Source organism: Nomascus leucogenys, chromosome 3 (genome assembly GCF_006542625.1).
Source record: "Nomascus leucogenys isolate Asia chromosome 3, Asia_NLE_v1, whole genome shotgun sequence".
NCBI lineage: Eukaryota > Metazoa > Chordata > Mammalia > Primates > Hylobatidae > Nomascus > Nomascus leucogenys.
This window is the reverse complement of record NC_044383.1, coordinates 105,883,612-105,898,792: the sequence shown is the minus strand read 5'-3', so window position 1 is coordinate 105,898,792 and position 15,181 is coordinate 105,883,612. Positions and strand designations below refer to the sequence as shown.

At 38.1% G+C, this 15,181-nt stretch overlaps 1 long non-coding RNA gene across 1 annotated transcript in view; it reads right to left on the bottom strand.

Annotated features, from left to right (window-relative positions):
- Positions 1–12,576, bottom strand: part of LOC115832425 — a 296,527-nt gene extending 283,951 nt beyond the window's left edge. Inside the window, exons 1-2 of the long non-coding RNA XR_004027922.1 lie at positions 12,491–12,576; positions 11,989–12,154 (exon numbers count right to left, since the gene is read on the bottom strand). This is a non-coding gene — a long non-coding RNA (uncharacterized LOC115832425). The remainder of the gene's footprint in view (positions 1–11,988; positions 12,155–12,490) is intronic.
- Between the last annotated feature and the right edge of the window lie 2,605 nt (positions 12,577–15,181).

Sequence of the window (15,181 nt, the reverse complement as noted above, 5' to 3'; positions counted from 1 at the left end):
CAATCTGCTGTGGTCATCTGGAACAAGGTCTCTATTTTCCCAGTCCAGGTGTTCTGTTTCTGGCATGACCAACACTGCAAGATGCCTGCAAGTGAGTCAGCTTTTTTGGCCATCGCTAGGGAGCCTCAGACACTCCCAGCTGCCTTTCCCACCCTACAGTGAGATATAGGACCTATCAGATTACACATCTCTGTCAACTAGGGCCATACTCCTGTCCTGGCCCCATGCTACACCCAGGGTTTTTCAGAGAGACCTGTAATTTCTCGTGATTGCAACCTGGGGAGGAAGGTATAGATCCCTCTTCTTGGAGAACCCCAAACTTGTTTCACATTTCTATTGCCCCGCTAACACAAAGGGCTTCAACCCCAAAGACAAGCCAGGTGCATATTCCTTTCCCAGGAACTCACAATAACCAATATTATTCTTCTCTTCTCTCAACTTCACTCCCACCCTAGATCAACTGATTTATCTTTATTCCCAAAGGCACAACAATCTGCCTAACTATTCAGACTAACCTCTTGCTTATGCCAGAATCATGGCTTTTGATGATGTACAAATGTCTCCCTAGAAGTTCAAATGCTAACGATTTTATCCTTTTCTTGCTCTGAATAATCACTCACCCTGAAGGCAGCTCATACAGAAAGCTGAGGAGAAAGGAATAAGAAAGGTGAGTAGTAGGAACAAGAGAAAGAAATCTTAAGTTAACACGCCAAAATACAATACAGTAATAGTACTCCTTTATCCACAGGAATGCTTCCTAAGACCCCCACAGTGGATGCCTAAAACCACAGATAGTACCAAACTCCATATATACTGTGTTTTTCCTATATCCATACATGCATATGATAAAGTTTAATTTAAAATTAGGCATAGTAAGAGATTAATAGCAATAAAATATAAGAAACTAGAACAATTGTAACAATATATTGTAATAAAAGTCACACAAATGTAGTCTCTCCTTCTCTCTCTCTCTTTCTCTCTCAACTATCTTATTGTACCATACCTATTTTCAGAGAGCAGTTGCTCATATGCTCATAGGTGGGTGAAATCACAGAAAGTGAAACCACAGATAAGGGGGTAGTACTGTACCACTAAAACAGTAATCCTGTGAAATCTGGCCCACATTCTCCCTAAAACACCTGAAGGGGTTATGCCTAACCATATCTTGGGTTAAATTTGCTAGGCGGGTAATTTTTTGGAGTAAGTTGTACGGTTGGCAAAGCACTTCAAGGATGTCCTCCAATCCCAAAGATCTGAGCTATTAGCTATAACAGTGGAGATAAATTGTATTTTAGGAGTTATCCACTACTGTCAGTAGCAGGCAGTGAACCCATATGCCGCCACACTCCAATGCGTGCATTGAGCATTGCTGTACTCCCTCCAAGAGAAGATAGGAAGAGCCAGGAATCAGCCAACAACTTACAGAATTGACTCCATAGATCCCCAAGAGCCAGAATTGATGTCAAAAATGGGCCTAATTCTCCACTCTTTCCTTTATTCATGCCTCTGCAATGTGACTTTTAAGTTTCTTTCAAGCAGTAAAATCTATTTCCCCACCCGAATCTAGTTTGGCCCTATGATTCGATGTGGCTCTTGGAATGGACGAAAATGGCTATGTGCCACTTCCAAGCCTGGACATCCAAAGGCCTTTCACGTTTCTAATTTCTCTCTCCTGAAACTCTGTCCAGCATCATGAGAATAATTCCAGACTCATCTGCTGGATAATAAGTCACCCCCATCAGCCAACAGCAACCAACCTCCAGACATCCTTTTTCACTCAGCCATTGCACTGAATGATGCACATGTGCACAAGGCCAGCCAAGATCAAAACTGCCAAGCAGACCCATAGACTTGTGACCAATAATAAAATGCCAGGGATTTTCATACTATTTTTTGGAGTGATTTATTATGCAGCAATATCTAAAGAATACAGAAAATTGATACCCGAAAGGGGATGCCGCCTTAAAAACACATAAGACAGCATTGGTTTGGGAACTGGGTAAGAAGAAGAGGCTGGAAAATAGTGGGAAGACTGTTAGCAAAAGTCAGAAAAATGGTGAGAAAATAACACTAGAGGTTGAAAATATGGTGGCCTGTATTATGGAGTAGTGAATCAGGTGACAGAACAGTTGCCTGCCTTACTTGAAAGATGAAAAGTGTACGTAGTGAACTTTTGGATTTGACTAAAGAAATCTCCAGGAAAAATGTTAAAAGTGTTCTAGCTGTGTGTGATATACAGAGGTGGAAAAAAAGATAACATAAAGAAATCACTGACAAATTTGAAAGCAGAATTTGGAGAGAATGTAATGAGCCATAACTTGGTGAGTTGGAAAACCGAACTTCTCATTACCAGTGTCCCCAGACTGAGGACAAAGATTAAACCAAGAGTCAAAACCTAAAAAAGAATTAAGGCGGTTTACAGGTTTTCTAATTTAGGCAAAATGACATCAGGAATCTTAAGACTGTGGTTCCACAGAAGTCATCCCAAAGTAGCAGTAACTCAAAAGAGGCATGCTTATTTTTTGTCAGAAGGAATGGATTTTGATTCAATTCATAGGAAGATTTTTTAGGAAGTACACATGTGAAAATACCACCAGCTTGGACTAAAAGGAACTGAAATTGTTCAAATTGCAAAAGGGTTTTAGCCTTCAACTTTCTATGGGAGAGAATCAGTTTCAAAAATCATATTAGCTGGCAAAAGTGAACTGTTTCTTCAGAAGCAGCCAAAGAGGTGATGGACAAGGAAGGATGACAGGGTAAAGAGTGAGAAAAACCAGTGGACTCCAACCCACCACTTCTAAGAAGCAGTAAAGACAAGTGGGCTGAGATTTTCCCAGGGAAAAGAACCCAGGTGCAGTTAAGGAGCATTCTCAGCTCCTAGTACAGGAGGACCTGTAAAAGTTCCCAGCTGGATTTCATAGCTGCTACAAACCAGTGACTCCCATGCTTCCTGTTTTTGATGGAAGGGTTGTTTGCAGTTATCTGTCCCTATCTCACAACTGTATGTTGGTGTGGGAAGGAGAGATAACTTGTTTTTTAGTTCATACATCTCTGAATCAAAAGGAGCTATATCTAAGGAGCCATATCTGAACCTGATTAAGATCATTCAACTCTGGAATTCAAGTTTGATGTCATGATTGATGGAAGCTTCTGGGGATCCTGGAATTAGGGAGCTAAAGGTGGGCTTAAATAGAATGTTCCCAATTCTTTCCCTGGCCCCCTCATCTTTATACATTCACTTCTCAGTGTAGCTTTGAGCCCCTCCCAACAAGAGGTAGACTTTATTTTCTCTGTTGACTTAATTTGGCCAAGTGGCAGAAGTGACGATATGCCAATCTTGAACCTCGATCTCAAGAGTTAATATACATGTGTATGTGTGTGACTGTGTATGTGTGTGTGTATACACACTAGTCTTACAGTAGCTACATACATATAGATGTATATACCTACCATAAGAACTACATATGTATATGGGTACTATAAGAAAAAGCTTAAGTTAGCTCACTGGAAAGACATATGGCTGAGTAATCACCATCACTACAGACATTAGCTGTTTAGCCCCCAAACATGTCAGATGCCCCAGCTGACAACGGATGCATGAGTGAGCCTAGCCAAGGTCAGCCAAGTCTGGAGCAGATCAGAAAGTCATCCATCTGACTTATAAACTCATGATCAATTACAAAACTCCTATTTTTTAAATCATTAAGTTTTAGATGGCTTTTGCACAGCAATAGTTAACTGATACAGGATAATGCTCTATCAAGAGGATCATAGGAGCAATATCAAGATTTTTCTATCAATTCTGTGACCTACATTATATCTTTAGAAAAACAAACTTTATATCTACTAACCATAGTCAGTTTCTGTTGTTTGCATCCAAACTCCTAAACTACTAATTTATAAACTGATTTCCTCATCTTTGGAATATGCAGCATAATGTCATACTTTTTTCACTTCCTGCAGAACCAACAAATTTTAATCCACTCCTACTTCATGGGCATCATCTAATAAAGGTGATCCCAAAGAGAATATAGAGCAACACTTATTGTAGGTGACTCATAATTCCCTTTCTCCCTCTAAAACTAGGGATTATGACAATCAGATTTTTATTGAATAATTATCAGTAGGAATTTTATAATTGATTCCACAGAACAAGATGAGAAATTTATTTTTTAAAAATTCTGAAATATTAGTCTTGTTTTCTTCCAAAGCAATTTTTGATCAGGGATGATAAATCATGCACTTTCTTTGTGCCCACAGAAATTTATATAGCAGTGAATATTTATCAAGTCAAGACCATCTAAAGGTTTTTTTAACCACAATTTACATTGACTTATTTCCTGTCAAAGTGGACCATACGTCACAGTCTACAGGCAAAAACTAAGGGCACACTAACAATCTCAAAACTCTATTTTATTTGAATTTACTTACAATCATGCAGGAACTTGAATTTTTCCTCAACTTTTTCACAAATTTCACAAAACTTGTTAGGTGCCATTCCTAACAATTTCCTAGTACTAATACATCTGAACTAGTGTTCTTGGTTACCATGTGGCTGGCAATCCACATTTCCTACTTTTGTTGTGCCATATCACTGTCATGATAATACTTGGGTCATCAGTGCCACTGGTGATACACAAATAAGAGTGGCCATGCTGATGGTGCTGCTGGGGAGGCTGAAGATATCTCCAATGAGGTTGCTGTTTCAGACTAGCCAGGCATCCTGTGTTCTGATGGTGCTATATCCCCAAGTCATACCCTTGTCTCCCCAGCTGCAGACACTGCTAGAACCACTGATGCTGAAGGTGTCTTATGTTTTTAAAGATGAATGGAGATTTTGCCGAGAAATCGATAGTGTTTTTAATGTTTGCTTTTGTCTCTTAGTAGTATTTGCTCACTCTAAGAGTTTTAATCTAGCACTCAATCTTGAGCTGGCTGAGCATCTGGAAAACCATACTCTAATCTTTTGCCTTTGCCTTTGACCAAGGCAATATGCCTCAAATTTCACTTCTGCTATAATGGCCCTTTCCAAGAAGCACCTCTGTGCTTTATGCAGTATATATAATCCCCAGACAAGACCCTTACTCAGTTCTCCAGACATACACGGAGAAGTATTAATTCAAGAATAAAATACAGTTTAAGCTCAGGTGGGGACTGCCCATTTTTAGGTAACAGAATAAGTAAGAAAAAAAGAAAAAACTCTCACTTTATTCCGATACTTTTTATTTAGTTGAAGTAGATTTTCATATGCATAAATACAAGCAAATATCCTATAAAATCTACTACTCATAATAAAGCCCATCTATCATGAGTTTATTATGTGCCAAATACTTCAGAGCACTTCACATACACAACCCCATTTTTCACCTTTTCGGAAGAAGAGATTGAGGATTAAAGGAATATTTAGTAACTTAACCAAAGTCAACAGTTAATCCAGGCCTGCTTGATGCCAAAACTCTTATTCTTAATCTCTGTGATTTAGTGAAGTAATTAAGAATGAGATTATGAACATAAAGAATCTCCTATACAAAGAATGAAATTATGAACCTGAAAACCACTGATCTTCGTTCATTCAATAAGCATTTATTAAATTCCTATTTATTCTTCAAGCTATGCTAGACACTTGGAAAATGATGAACAAAACATCGTGTACCCTCTTGGAGCTTGCATTTTAATTTTCCTTCCCATCCTTCTTGACAGATAATCTAAGACAAGTAAACGCAACTTCAGTAAAAGAGAAGAACATGAACTTGAAGTCAACCTATTCTCCAAGAGCAATGAGGCATGTGACCTTCAGAGAAGCATATACTTCTTGAGATTTCCTGGAAGATACAGAATAACTCAGCATCACCACCCTTATGCTCTTTCTAGAGGAGTTTTATTTTATGGCAGGTGCCTCATAGAAAGGCATTTATGTTACAAGTTAGCATAATTCTGAAGAAACACAATCCTTTTTATAGTAAAAATATGGAACTTGGATTGATTAATAAACAGAGCCATCTACAGAATAAGAAGCTCACAGTGCAACTCCAAAATGAATCCATTTTTATAATATCTTCTCTGCCAGCTAATTTAGAATATACTATGTGCAAAAACAAAAATACTACCCTTAAAATAAAACAGGCCTCAAGGAATATCTGTTTTAGAGTTGATTAAATTCCCAAATACTGAAATTTCTTAAGCTTCTACTTGAAGGGACTAACAAAAAAAGTCAATGTTGTTTCTCCTCTGCAGAAATACTAGATATTGCCTTAGATATCACTAACAGAAATATTAGAGATTGCCTTAGATATCACTAACAGAAATATTAGATATTGCCTATTAGATATCACTAACAATGCATATAGTATCTTAAAGGGTATGTGACAAATGGGGCTTGGAGAAAAGAGGGAAGTATGTTTATGTGATCTATAAAATAAAGTGAAAAATTTTAACCACACAGATTCAGTAAGATTTTCAAAATGAATACCCAAAGGGAGATTTTCCTCGACTTTTCTTTTACTTCAATGAACTATTCATCTTATTAGAAATAGGAGGATATTCTCCACTGGCCCCAAACACATAGAACCTGTATTTCATATTCTTCCAATGAGAAAATGCTGCCCTGCTATAACATTATATCTAACATTTGAATGAAGGAAAGAGTAAAATATTAAATTTGTTTATATAGAGGAGCAAAATCCATCACACAACCATCTAATAAGGTTGGCTAAGTGACTTACTGTAAGTAAAACAATAGAGCAAGCAAGGATGCAAAAAAGACTCCATAGATTGCTCTACATTTTTATAGTTTAATCATAAGTCCCTTTTTCTGAAGAAATTACTTTCAATCATGTAAGGAAAGGATGGCATAATTGGTTGTCTTCTTACCAGCCTAGAATATGAGTAGAGATTTATCCTTCATGGTATAATTTGAAAGGCTGACCAACTCTTACCATGAAATCCACCCTTTTTCTCCTCTGTGCCTGAAATTCCACTATTAGCAACTCAATCTTTTGGATCTTATAGGATTTTTATTTTAAATGTACTATGGTCTCTTGTGGCCAAGCTTGTTGTAGTTGTAATAGCCTTTGGTATTTCTGAATTTCCATTCACTATAGAACTTCACATGCATGTTTAGGTTAGCATGCTTGAAATTATTAAGGCAGAGTACAAATATCATTTTAAAATTAGATATTTACTAAATCTTGGATGTAAAATAAACTAAGTTGTAAGGTTATGACATCCATTCTTCCCCCTTCAAAGATAAGAACTTATTCCATTTTTAATTACATAATCTTCAAAAAATAAATTACACATCATATTACCTAAACCAATGATTAACAACCATCACAGTCAGGCAATTTCTTAACTAAGTAAAAAAAAAAGTTTTCAACTACATCAATAGCTCCTTCAGTACAATGTAGAAATTGTTTTTGAGCATTCACTAAGGACAAGCTACTGTGCTAGGCCTATTAGAGAATACAAGATCAGACTTCACTCTTGCCTTCAAGAGGACCCCACATAAATTAAGGTAGTTTCAAGGCAGCACAGACTATGACAAATGCAGCAGGAGAAATACAAACACAATGTTAGTGGAGACATGGATTACTTTAAAATTGGAGAGTGACCTGTAGAAAGCAGTTTGGAGATTTCTCAAAGAACTTAAAATAGAACTACCTTACCACCAAACAATCCATTATTGGGCATATACCTAAAGGAAAATAAAACATTCTACCAAAAAGACACATGCTCTTGTATATTTATCACAGCACTATTCACAATAGCAAAGACATGGAGTCTGTTGGGTGAAATTCACCCCCGATATTTCACGTAGGTTCTTTTCTAGTTTCCTAAGTGTCGGCTGGTCTGAGAAATAAAGGGACAGAGTACAAAAGAGAGAAATTTTAAAGCTGAGTGTCCAGGGAAGACATCACATGTTGGCAGGTTCCGTGTTGCCCCCTGAGCCGTAAAACCAGCAAGTTTTTATTAGTGATTTTCAAAAAGGGAGGGAGTGTACAAATAGGGTGTGGGTCACAGAGATCACATGCTTCACAAGGTAATAAGATATCACAAGGTAAATGGAGGCAGGGTGAAATCACAGGACCACAGGACTGGGGTGAAATTAAAATTGCTAATGAAGTTTGGGGCATGCATTGTCATTGATAACATCTTATCAGGAGACAGGATTTGAGAGCAGGCAACTGGTCTGACCAAAATTTATTAGGCGGGAATTTCCTAGTCCTAATAAGCCTGGGAGCGCTACAAGAGACGGGGGCTTATTTCATCCCTCCGCTGTGATCATAAAACACAGCTGTCCCCAAAGTGGCCATTTCAGAGACCTCCCCTCAGGGACGCATTCTGTTTCTCAGGGATGTTCCTTGCTGAGAAAAAGAATTCAGCAATATTTCTCCCATTTGCTTTTGAAAGAAGAGAAATATGGCTCTGTTCCACCCAGCTCAACAGCAGTGAGAGTTTAAGGTTATCTCCCTTGTTCCCTGAACATTGCTGTTATCCTGTTCTTTTTTCAAGGTGCCCAGATTTCATATTGTTCAAACACACATGCTCTACAAACAATTTGTGCAGTTAATGCAATCATCACAGGGTCCTGAGGCAACATACATCCTCCTCAGCTTACGAAGATGATGGGGTTAAGAGATTAAAGTAAAGACAGGCATAGGAAATCACAAGCGTATTGATTGGGGAAGTGATAAGTGTCCATGAAATCTTCACAATTTATGTTCGGAGACTGCAGTAAAGACAGGCATAAGAAATTATAAAAGTATAAATTTGGGGAACTAATAAATGTCCATGAAATCTTCACAATTTATGTTCTTCTGCCATGGCTTCAGCCGGTCCATCTGTTCAGGGTCCCTGACTTCCCACAACAGAATGGTGCCCGTCAATGATAGATTGGAAAGAAAATATGGTACATATACACCAGGGACTACTACACAGCCATAAAAAAGAATAAAATTATGTCCTTTGTAGCAACATGGATGCAGCTGAAGGCCATCATTCTAAGTGAATTCAGGCAGTAACAGAAAACCAAATACCATATGTTCTCACTTGTAAGTGGAGCTAAACATTGAGTACACATGGACACAAAAATGGGAATGATAGACACTGGAGACTCCAAAAAGGAGGATGGAGAGAGGCAGCAAGGGTTGAAAAACTATCTATCAGGTACTATATTCACTACTTGGGTGATGGGAACAATAGAAGCCTAAACTTCAGCTTTATACAATATATCCCATGTAACAAACCTGCACGTGTACCCCTTGAATCTAAAATTTAAAAATAAACATATAAATAAATAGTAAAAGAAAACTGAAGCAGTGAAAATACTGGTAGAGAAGGTGAAATCTGCTAACAATTCTACTCTGTGCCAAACTAAGACAAATAAGGCAATACTGCCTTGATGAAAAATCACAGGCTATCAGGGGAGCAGGTCTTGAAAGCACTACTGTGGGCCAATGTGGCACAGTGATGGTGTAAACAAGTTACGACGGCACAGAAGAAAAGAACACAGAGCATTTGTTTTTATAGAAGGGTTGGGGAGGCCTACCTTGAAATCTAAATAACAGATAACAAAAGGAGATGAAGGACATTCCAGTCTGCAAAGTTCAACCATCACATAGTCGAGGAACTGCTCTGAAAGTTGGGTATGAGTTTCACAGGAATAGATTGTCATGGGGACTTCAAAAACAAGGCAGTAAAAAACAGCAATTCCTTATTTTCTGCAAAAGACCCCTTTATAAATAAGTAAACAGCTACTGGCTCAAATTTCCATTGTATTCTTCCTGGACTGTGATTTTTTTATTATTTTATCACTGTTGTTGCTGAGCCCTTCCATGTCTCCAAAATTCACACTTTCCATGCTTTTATAGTAAGAGTCTGGCCAGTCATGACCTCACAAATTCTATCCACCATACACTTGTTGGTTCATTTTATCAACTTATTGGTCTATTTCAAGTCTGTCTTTTACTTGAGAAAGAAGATAAACTTCTCTGTTTACAAGGATCATATAGTTTTACTTTATACAAGTATGTAATTTGTCTACATTGTCTATTGTTAATGTATTCATACCATTGTACCAAGTAGCCCAGACTGGAAGCAGTCCCCATAGGCCACCCCCACAGTTTGGGAGGGTTGTCAGACAAAGTTATAGGATACTTAGTCACCACGAAACTCTGGCTTGAAACTTGTCTCCTTCCTCCCCCCAAGTTCCTCAGGAATGTGTAGTCATTGTCACTGCTGGGCTTACTTTTCTTATTTTTAAGTGTTTGCGATGTAAGTTTCCTTAGAAAAGCACCTGACAGTAATCTAATTCATAAAAAAAAAAAGCTGAGGTTCAAGAAGTTGAAAAAGACCTTCCCTAGATTTATTGTCATCTCCTTCTGCATGGGGACTGGTTTCCCCAGGGAGGCACCAGGATATAGTTTCTTACCTCTGACCCAACAGATGGTAACACCTCTCCTTGGTGGCCGAGGAAAGCAGGCAGCACCTAGAGTTAAACAGTAAGTGGCTTCCACACCTAGCACCCTGAAAATTATGTAGTTGCCTGCTATTTACCCTTGCCTGAGCCATAAAGTCACTTTAATATACATAGTTCTAGATTATGACTACTTTCCAAGAACATCACCTTTTGTTCATTTACATATTCATTCAACAAATCTTGAGATTACAAAAGAGAAACAAATAACAGATATGAAAAATTGATATAACACCTTTCAGTGGGAGAGACACAATTGATCAATACACCAACACATGTATAAATACATAACATCATGGCATGTAATATTATGTCATGTCAGGTAACAGTAAAGGCTATAATGAAAAAAAGGCAAAATAAACAGAGAGTAATGGGAAGTGCTAATTAAGATACAGTAGCCAGGGAAGGCCTCTGTAATATGCTATGTGGGCAGAGACCTGATTGGAGTGAACCAGAGGGATATCCAGGAAAAGAGTAACACAGAGAGAAGTGCATGTGCAAAGGCCTTGAGGTGGAGCACATATCTGCCAAGAACAGCAGAAAGTCCATGGCATTGGAGTGTGGTGAGCAAGGGGAGGATGGAAGGAGACAAAGTCAGGGATTAACCAGGAGCCAGACCCTGAAGGTCCTGTCAGCTATGGAAACAAATTTGCATTTTATGCTGACCACATAATCTGAAGGAAATAGAGGAATCACAATGACTACAAAGTTTTCAGCCTGAGTCTTGGAATAAAAGAAGTGCCATTTAATGACATGAGAAAAACCAGGGGAAAAGCAAGTTGGCACTGAGAGGGAGATGTGAATTAAGAATCAGTGGGTACCTGTATCGCATTGTAGAGTGATGATTAGCATTTATACACTTTCGTCTTTAGGGATTTCCACCTAAATTTTCATGTCTCATCAACTTCCAATTATTAATATTTTGGCCAGGGGAGGCATGTAACCAGAATGGCAATCCAAAACTTATTTAAGTTTTATGCAGAGCTGATTTCAGGGGCCATTCTGAGGTAGGTAAAATTTGTGAAGTTTCCCAGTCTCCAGGTTTGCCTCTTCCCCAACCCATCCCAAATTTTTTTCTCCACATTATCCCAGATTTCCTCTGAACGCATTCATTTCCCTTGTTACCTGTTTCTGCCTCCACTTATCACCATCCACATGACTAGGGAAAAGATCAGTTATCAGTCACTTACACCTAGGATGAATTCAACCTCATATTTAGTATTTCTCTGAAATATTTGCCCTTTAGAGTTTGTCCCTAATTATGTGATAGATATTCCTGTTCTCCATTTAATTCTCCTCTTAAGGGAGCATCAAGCATGAAAAGAAGCACTGGTAGGTTTAGACATTTATAGATTTTTCCTACATTTGAGACACGATTTGAAGATAAGAATGACCCAACACAATGTATGCGAGGAATTCTTCCAAGCATTCTCTGCTTGTCCAAGAAAGACCCCATCTGAAAAATGGTTTTAAAATAAAGCAGCCTATGAGGGAAGAAATAAGTACTTACTTACTGCTATGATGATTACAGGATGTTGAATATTGTCTGAGGTGGTGGAATAAAGGTTGGTTGTCCAAACTGAACGTCAGAACAAACGGCCATAAAGCAAGTTCCTAGAACAAACAGGTAAAGTCAGGGACTACCAGGAGCCAGGAGCATGATTCCAGGGAGTTGCAGATCTGGAAAGAGGACATGACATAGATATCAGAAAGAATTTCTAAGAGAGACAGCCACCAACACCGCAGGTGTGATTAGCTTTTCAGAGCTGTGTGTTCACATCTGTGAGCACAGTGGCATTCTCCAGGACCAAGGAAATACCCATTGCTAAGTCATTTTTACCCCAAGCTAAATGCTTCTAGAAGTCTAAGTACTTTGATTCATTACTTCATGGCTGATTATCTTTATCAAGTTCTTCATAAATATTATTTTAAAATGAAAGAGCTGTAGGTAGAATACTACTGATTTTTATCTCTACATATTAGCTGATACTCCTTTCAGTATTAATATTCTATTACCTTATGGAAGAATGTGAATGGGTCTTTCCTCACTTGCTTCATTTTCATGTATCCCTGGACTCTCATGAATGGATGTTTTTCTTTTTCTAGAAAGAATATATGTGTGCACAGATTAAAATGTTTTCTAATGGAAAATCAGTCCTACTAATGGCATTTTACTTAAGTATTGGAAGAAAAATAAGAATAAACAAAAAAATTCCCAATTAGGTATTTATATCTTCTAATATAGCAAGCAGAAAATAATTTTAAAGTTGCTAAGATTAACTTGTCATTCTTAACCCAAAGAAAGCCTATTCAGTTATGTCACTAACTCCAAATAGAAAATATATCCACACAACTTCATTACAGCCAATCTGGCTGCCAGGGTTGACCTGAAGTACAAAACCTACACTAAAAAGGTAATACACTAAAAGACCAATGACAAATAACTACTAACAATGGTCTGTGCCAAACCAACCCTCAAGCCAGGGTGAATTCACCAGAGGGTAATCTCATAACCTGAGAAGTTACTGAATTATTTGTACAGCTTTGGTACTAGACATGTCCTGAAACCCCTAGACACTGTACTGGAGAAGGGCATCATGGGAATGTGCTTCCTACTTGGTGAAAAGCATTCTGCTTCCCGCAGAGAAAATCATGGCTCCAACGGTAGTGTTGGTTGTGTGATCTGAGAAGATAAGGAACAATGCACACCACCTAAATATCCTTTCACACACCTTTTGGGCTCAATAATTATTCCCTAATAAAATTTTAAAAATTATAGCCATATATATACACTATGTATAGTGTTTATATATACATATATACTGAATGTTTATGAAATATATACATGGACTATCATAGTGCATATGTATATGTATAGTATGTATGCAGTATGTATAGTCCATGTATATATTTCATAAACATTCAGTAATGTGTAATATATATTCATAACCCTTACATAAGAGGATTTGTGAGTTTAAATTTTTCTCAGAGTGTAAAGATTAAAGATATTTTATCATTTTATCTCTCCTTTTAAACGTATGTGTTTCCTTTGATCAAGGACAAAATAAGATCTATGAACCCAATCATATTGTCATTTTGCCCTCAGATATCAGAAAGCTCAGAGAGCACATTAATTCTCAATTATATTTAGTATTCTTAACCTACGTTTTCAGTCAAATTTTCTCACCCAACTTCAAATTTCCTCATCCTCACTATTTGGGTTTTGATTTGTTAACTTCATTCAAATTATTGTTTTACTTATGCACCTAGCATTAAAAATAATTCATGTCCTTTTTTGTTCACAAGTACAATGCACACAGATATCATATTTGATATACACATTTATACATATGTACATATCCAACAAAAATAAGACAATAGCTAGCTATTATTTATTTACACTTTATAATGAAAGTGTACTACTTTTTCCCAAATGGAACCTGAAAATGGGTCTTGACATGAAACAAGGAACCTGGAGGGTATAGGGAACAAAAAAGCCAGGGCCCAGATGGTGGATGCTGAAAGCACCCTTCTTTGTTACATTTACTACCAGGCAACTTTGTCCAGGGAAAAATCTCTGTTTCTGAGCAGGCTCAGAATGGAGAGGAGAGAGATAAAGGAGAGTAGTAGGTCCTTAGTAGTCAGGGGATTGCCTAATAAGAGTTGAAATTTAGTTCCCCCTGATTGTTCTGGAGCAAGCTCTGGAGCCAATTCTTAGTCAGGGACCCACCAAAGAGAAAAACAGAAGCCCATGTCAACTCTAGAACTTCTTAGTCTCTTGGAGCCGCTAAACCGGAGAGGATCATGGATCATCAGCCTCTGTGGCTAAAAGAAAAGCAGGCACACTTAGATTTTTACCCCATAGGAGGGGTGAAGGTAGGCTGATAAGTGCTCATATAATGGTACTTTCTTTTCTTTGTTACCTCACAAGAATTGTTCTGCAAACAGATGGAATATTTTTTATATTTTGTCAATAGAGGAGATCAATTCAGTTACAACCACTCAACTCAGATCACATCCAAGGCACTTTGATAAGCCACTGCAACTAATGATAAATCTCAATCAATTTCCTGGTTGCTGTTATAGTTGCCCAAGCCCTGATAACAATCTGGAGCCTTTAAGACCAGCATAGAGTAGGAGCTAAGAGAAATCTACCAATAAGGTGAGGCCACTATGGGAAGAGATCAGCAATCTCACTGCAGCATTGCAAATGCTTGCATGTGTCTGGTCAAGCTGCAACATTACCAACATCTCATTCAAGGGGCAGGGGAACGAGCACAGAAGAACGTCCAGTCAATGGAAGAGTTGTCCAGTCAACTGGCAGGCAGAGTCAGATTAGACTTGATAGATATTCAAGTCTCTCTAATAAATGCTTGAAGCAGAGAGAAGAACCTGACAGGAACTTGGAAATCAGGTTGAGTACCAGGCAACCCCATGGCCTAGGATCCAGTCCCAGGAAAAAAACTAGAATAGGAACCAGAAGGCAGGAGCCCATCAAGCAGATCTATACAGCAGATTGGCCATACTTCCAATGGGATTGCAAGAATAAGGGAAGATGCAGACCTCTGCTTAGCCTGAGCTGAATCTTTCTCATGTACCAGACAATTAGCTCAAATTAACAGACTATTTACAGATAGTTCTCAATGGTAGGAAAGGGACTCTCAGTGTATTGTTTCTCAAGTTCCCACCACTTCAGGAACCAAGCAG